Raw genomic sequence first — 7,684 nt, 5'->3', positions numbered from 1 at the left:
GAAAGCATTCTTCTCATAGCACTTTTGTTTACAAATAAAATATAAAAATATAATCCTCTCACCCTCCTCAATTTTGAGAAAAAAAAGTGCTCAAGAAACATTTAATGTTTTCATGGCAGCCTAACAATTGTTTCATTTTAAACATTTGATATTGAACACTAATATTTGTGCAGTCATTATTAGTAGCATCTGGCAGTGTTATTTGCATCCTCTGGCATCATTAATGATATTACATTGACTCTACTTTTTAACCGCCCAGTGCATCTCCATAATACACAGAAAATATTATTTGTCAATTTGTCAACGTGACATCTGCTGAGTTGTTTATTATTTTTTGCCTGAGATCCATTAGTAATGTAATGAAACATTTCCCCTTGCACTCATAATAGAGTATATGACTATATGTTCATATTTATCACCACCAGGAAAGTGCAGACTTTCGTCAACAGCTGCCTGAGAAGAATCCTCCAGATCCACTGGCCCAACACCATCAGCAACTCAGACCTGTGGCAGCGTACCAACCAACTGCCAACCGAAGATGAGATCCGGCGCAGAAGATGGGGATGGATTGGGCACACCCTGAGGAAGCCAGTCAGTAACATCACCAGACAGGCGCTGTCATGGAACCCCCAGGGAAAACGAAAAGGAGGACGGCCAAGAAACACCTGGCGACGGGACCTCGAGGCAGACAGCAAGAAGATGGGACACACCTGGAAACAACTAGAGAGGGCAGCCCAGGACCGAGGACTCTGGCGGACTGTTGTCGGCAGCCTATGCTTCGGGAGGAGCGATGGGCATAACTGACTGAACTTCATATTTTGTAAAATAATATTCTAATGTGTCTGCCGTAATATGTGCCCTGGCTGGGTGCTTGGAGTGGGGGTGGTGGACACTTATTACAACCATCCACAAATATCCAGTGAGTTAAATCTAATTTTAGAGATCAAGTGTTAGTGAACAATCATAGAACAAACATCACTTAAACTATAATGTTTTCAACAATAGTTACAAGCCAATTTTGGATGATAAAAATTAATGTGTGCAGTTGTTATCTCCTCGAAGAGATAGCTTTATATCACCCAAGGGATATCTCCTGTGGAAGCTTAATTCAGGTGATAAAACTTAATGTGTGCAGTTGTTATCTTCATAGAACAGATAGCATAATCTCACCCAAGCAATATCTCCTGCATCTTCCCTAGGCAAGAGAGTTAACCGACTATAAAAGTCCAGTTTCCACCCTTGGTATTATGGAGTTACATTTTGGCTGGACTAATGAGTCTATGCATAGTCCAATCCAAATCGTGCACCAAAATAAAAATCCGGTTCATAAACTGTCGTGCAGATTTTGGTCGATTGCAGGATTTGCAAAGCATGTGCACCGCCAACTCGTTGTCAGCAGATATTTTCCAAATCTTTTCATGTATTTAATCAAGACGCTCACGTGATTTGATGCATTTCGCGATGTAAGACCTGTTTTATCACAATATACATCTTGATTATCGATCAGATCGTCCTGACCAGGCGCCACCATTTTGTGTGAAGCAAACGCAAGTGATACGAGAGATGGAATCTGATTGGGCCATAGGAGAGGCTTAGAAGGGACATAACTGGTAATAGCCACTGGTGGAGCTCTGATCGAGCCCAGTAATTCTAGCCTAGTTCGGCAAGGGTGGAAACTGGACTTTTAAAGTCAGTTAACTCTCTTGCCTCGAGAAGATGTATCTCCTGTAGAAGCCATTATTGAATGATAAAATTTAATGTCTGCAGTTGTGAAGACCAAGAGAACTATGTTTGACATAAGTGCTCTGAACATGTTTTGTTTTTGTTTGCTTGTTGTTTAACGCCACACTCATCAATATTCCAGCTATCTGACAGCAGTCTGTAAATAATCATGTGAGGACCAGACAATCCAGTGATTGACATCATGAGAATCAATCTACACAATTGGGATACGATGACATGCATCAACCAAGTCAGCGAGCCTGACCACCTGATCCCATTAGTCGCCTCTTACGACCAGCATGGGTTGCTGAATACCAATTCTAACCCAGATCTTCCCGGGTCAATGAACATGTACCTTATACGTGTACCTGTATTCTGTCTGTCAGAGCAGGAGGCAGCTGCTCACACCCTCCAACAGAGGAAGATTATGCTGCTCTCAAAATGACTACTTTTCAGCTGGGTCAATAATGTTTCAAAACACCAGGAAAAAGGAAATTGTGACCACAAATGAAAACAACTCTTTAAATTGTAACAGACTCCTAGAAAGTATACCATGTGCAGAGTTAAATTTGGCTTCAGTTTCAGAAGTTGTGAAAGTGAAACAACCACATGTTTGACAACTTACATCAATCACGTTGGATGATTCTATTCATGTGTCCACTGTGGAACATCTCATCTCTCATCTGTGGGGGATGCAGTCAAAGTTCATGTGTCCACTGTGGAACATCTCATCTCTCATCTGTGGGGGATGCAGTCAAAGTTCATGTGTCCACTGTGGAACATCTCATCTCTCATCTGTGGGGGATGCAGTCAAAGTTCATGTGTCCACTGTGGAACATCTCATCTCTCATCTGTGGGGGATGCAGTCAAAGTTCATGTGTCCACTGTGGAACATCTCATCTCTCATCTGTGGGGGATGCAGTCAAAGTTCATGTGTCCACTGTGGAACACCTGATCTCTCATCTGTGGGGGATGCAGTCAAAGTTCATGTGTCCACTGTGGAACATCTCATCTCTCATCTGTGGGGGATGCAGTCAAAGTTCATGTGTCCACTGTGGAACATCTCATCTCTCATCTGTGGGGGATGCAGTCAAAGTTCATGTGTCCACTGTGGAACATCTCATCTCTCATCTGTGGGGGATGCAGTCAAAGTTCATGTGTCCACTGTGGAACATCTCATCTCTCATCTGTGGGGGATGCAGTCAAAGTTCATGTGTCCACTGTGGAACATCTCATCTCTCATCTGTGGGGGATGCAGTCAAAGTTCATGTGTCCACTGTGGAACATCTCATCTCTCATCTGTGGGGGATGCAGTCAAAGTTCATGTGTCCACTGTGAAACACCTCATCTCTCATCTGTTGGGGATGCAGTCAAAGTTCATGTGTCCACTGTGGAACACCTCATCTCTCATCTGTGGGGGATGCAGTCAAAGTTCATGTGTCCACTGTGGAACACCTCATCTCTCATCTGTGGGGGATGCAGTCAAAGTTCATGTGTCCACTGTGGAACATCTCATCTCTCATCTGTGGGGGATGCAGTCAAAGTTCATGTGTCCACTGTGAAACACCTCATCTCTCATCTGTGGGGGATGCAGTCAAAGTTCATGTGTCCACTGTGGAACACCTCATCTCTCATCTGTGGGGGATGCAGTCAAAGTTCATGTGTCCACTGTGGAACATCTCATCTCTCATCTGTGGGGGATGCAGTCAAAGTTCATGTGTCCACTGTGAAACACCTCATCTCTCATCTGTTGGGGATGCAGTCAAAGTTCATGTGTCCACTGTGAAACACCTCATCTCTCATCTGTGGGGGATGCAGTCAAAGTTCATGTGTCCACTGTGGAACATCTCATCTCTCATCTGTGGGGGATGCAGTCAAAGATCATGTGTCCACTGTGGAACATCTCATCTCTCATCTGTGGGGGATGCAGTCAAAGTTCATGTGTCCACTGTGGAACATCTCATCTCTCATCTGTGGGGGATGCAGTCAAAGTTCATGTGTCCACTGTGGAACATCTCATCTCTCATCTGTGGGGGATGCAGTCAAAGTTCATGTGTCCACTGTGGAACATCTCATCTCTCATCTGTGGGGGATGCAGTCAAAGTTCATGTGTCCACTGTGGAACATCTCATCTCTCATCTGTGGGGGATGCAGTCAAAGTTCATGTGTCCACTGTGGAACATCTCATCTCTCATCTGTGGGGGATGCAGTCAAAGTTCATGTGTCCACTGTGAAACACCTCATCTCTCATCTGTTGGGGATGCAGTCAAAGTTCATGTGTCCACTGTGGAACACCTCATCTCTCATCTGTGGGGGATGCAGTCAAAGTTCATGTGTCCACTGTGGAACACCTCATCTCTCATCTGTGGGGGATGCAGTCAAAGTTCATGTGTCCACTGTGGAACATCTCATCTCTCATCTGTGGGGGATGCAGTCAAAGTTCATGTGTCCACTGTGAAACACCTCATCTCTCATCTGTTGGGGATGCAGTCAAAGTTCATGTGTCCACTGTGGAACACCTCATCTCTCATCTGTGGGGGATGCAGTCAAAGTTCATGTGTCCACTGTGGAACACCTGATCTCTCATCTGTGGGGGATGCAGTCAAAGTTCATGTGTCCACTGTGGAACATCTCATCTCTCATCTGTGGGGGATGCAGTCAAAGTTCATGTGTCCACTGTGAAACACCTCATCTCTCATCTGTTGGGGATGCAGTCAAAGTTCATGTGTCCACTGTGGAACACCTCATCTCTCATCTGTGGGGGATGCAGTCAAAGTTCATGTGTCCACTGTGAAACACCTCATCTCTCATCCGTGGGGGATGCAGTCAAAGTTCATGTGTCCACTGTGAAACATCTCATCTCTCATCTGTGGGGGATGCAGTCAAAGTTCATGTGTCCACTGTGGAACATCTCATCTCTCATCTGTGGGGGATGCAGTCAAAGTTCATGTGTCCACTGTGGAACACCTCATCTCTCATCTGTGGGGGATGCAGTCAAAGTTCATGTGTCCACTGTGGAACATCTCATCTCTCATCTGTGGGGGATGCAGTCAAAGTTCATGTGTCCACTGTGAAACACCTGATCTCTCATCTGTGGGGGATGCAGTCAAAGTTCATGTGTCCACTGTGGAACACCTGATCTCTCATCTGTGGGGGATGCAGTCAAAGTTCATGTGTCCACTGTGGAACATCTCATCTCTCATCTGTGGGGGATGCAGTCAAAGTTCATGTGTCCACTGTGGAACATCTCATCTCTCATCTGTGGGGGATGCAGTCAAAGTTCATGTGTCCACTGTGGAACATCTCATCTCTCATCTGTGGGGGATGCAGTCAAAGTTCATGTGTCCACTGTGGAACATCTCATCTCTCATCTGTGGGGGATGCAGTCAAAGTTCATGTGTCCACTGTGGAACATCTCATCTCTCATCTGTGGGGGATGCAGTCAAAGTTCATGTGTCCACTGTGGAACATCTCATCTCTCATCTGTGGGGGATGCAGTCAAAGTTCATGTGTCCACTGTGGAACATCTCATCTCTCATCTGTGGGGGATGCAGTCAAAGTTCATGTGTCCACTGTGGAACATCTCATCTCTCATCTGTTGGGGATGCTCAACTGTGAGAACTAGACACAGAACTCTTGTATCTGAAATAGCAAAAATATTTGATATATACAAACACACACAAAAAAGCGGTCACTAAAGAGTGAGTGAGTGAGTGAGTGAGTGAGTGACAGCATGTCAGCTTATTATGGGTGGAAAGCCAAAAGTGATACAGGTATCAGCGTTACCACTTTGGTAAAACCCATAAGCATGGGTATGGCGCTGACAAACCTAGAAACATAACCAGCGTAAACAGGAATTCAAACCCACAATCAGAATTAGAATTACTAAAAATGATATCTATTGTCACTATAATTCTTACAAATCCTCTACCTCCATTACATCGTTGCCAGAATATACCAGTGGGATAGGCAGGTTCTGGCTCTGGTGAACTCCCAGCATAGTTGACAGTGGTATAATATTATTGTGATTTCATAACCTAACAGTTATTACCAATCCTAAAGGTGAAAAACCAACTATCACCTCAAGAGGACTTGAAAACTTCATGTGCAAATCTCAAATATGTAGTATCTTCACTTGAACTACTGTTACATTTGTTATTATGCATATAAATGACATCATAGATGTTTTAGACCCATCTCTCTGATCCTCAATTCCTGGCTATCATAGTTGCAGATATGACATCATTTCCGGTTTTGTGACATCAATTCCTGGCTATCATAGTTGCAGATATGACATCATTTCCGGTTTTGTGACATCAATTCCTGGCTATCATAGTTGCAGATATGACATCATTTCCGGTTTTGTGACATCAATTCCTGGCTATCATAGTTGCAGATATGACATCATTTCAGGTTTTGTGACATCAATTCCTGGCTATCATAGTTGCAGATATGACATCATTTCAGGTTTTGTGACATCACTTCTGGTATATCATAGTTCCGGGTGTGATTTCACTTCCTGTTTTGCTTCAATATGACATCATTCTGACATGACTGGCCGTTCTGATGTCACATCCAGTTATATTTCTCCTTTTGATTGTGACATCAGTTCTTGTTTTAAGTGTCATTTCGTTCTTGTGACATCACTTCAAACTATCTCAGGTCTATGACATCACTTCTGGTAATTTGTGATGTCACTTCCTGTAACTTACAGACGATGACGTTACTTCCAATACTGACATCACGTCTGTTCTTAATTTACCACGACATCATTTCCAAAGGTGCCCCAATGCTGTAACATATCTTCTTGCATCCAAATTATGGTGTTACGAAGACTCTGGATCAACCCGACCTGGTTCTTTCTGATAGTGAGTGGGAATGAATGACGCAGATGAGACTCAAACTCACAATCTTCTGATTGGAGTCTTATCCTTAGGCCACAGGGCCAACCATGACAACTCCAGCGACAACCCAGGTGATTTGCACCAATATCCATTGCGTGCTTAGTTGTCGAGAAGAGATCCTTAACACTGCTGAGGGTAAGGTAACTTAGTGTTAGGTGTACACCTAAGAAAATCCTCAAGTACATAAAAAATGTCATTTTAGATAAGGCAAGGGAAGACAGCTGTCAAGAGAGTCAGAGGCCTGGTTTAGAATTCAAGGGGGGAAACTCGGCCACGAGGGTGTGAAGGCAGTCGGAGCCAGGGATCTGTGGTAATTGTGTCTCTTCAGTCTTGGTTGTAAAATTCGTATGAGGTGATAAAATTGTTTCAATAATTCCATGAAGGAATGGCCTGGGTGCCAGTGTTCAAAACAACCTTAAGGATACGACTGGCATAAGTCTATGGTAAGGTATGGGAGTTACGATCACCTTAGCGCTAAGATCGCTTTGTACAATGTCACCCCAGTTTCATAATCCTGTTGAGGGAAATAATTCAAGTTTGAACAATACTATTCCCAATATCCAACTCGGTAAGGTGTCGGTAAGGTCCAAAAAATCAGATTGCGCTGTTGTGTTGCGGCTAACAGTACCCAGATGGGTAGGTTGACTGGGAATAACATAGGAAGACATAGGAGAGTGGTATACATACTCAAGACATAGGAGAGTGGTATACATATTCAAGACATAGGAGAGTGGTATACATACTCAAGACATAGGAGAGAGGTATACATACTCAAGACATAGGAGAGTGGTATACATACTCAAGACATAGGAGAGTGGTATACATACTCAAGACATAGGAGAGTGGTATACATACTCAAGACATAGGAGAGTGGTATACATACTCAAGACATAGGAGAGTGGTATACATACTCAAGACATAGGAGAGTGGTATACATACTCAAGACATAGGAGAGTGGTATACATACTCAAGACATAGGAGAGAGGTATACTTACTCAAGACATAGGAGAGTGGTATACATACTCAAGACATAGGAGGGTGGTATACATACTAGAGAC

This window comes from Haliotis rufescens, unplaced genomic scaffold (genome assembly GCF_023055435.1).
Source record: "Haliotis rufescens isolate VD_foot unplaced genomic scaffold, xgHalRufe1.0.p SCAF_7, whole genome shotgun sequence".
NCBI classification, from domain to species: Eukaryota; Metazoa; Mollusca; class Gastropoda; order Lepetellida; family Haliotidae; genus Haliotis; species Haliotis rufescens.
This window is presented reverse-complemented; position numbering follows the sequence as displayed.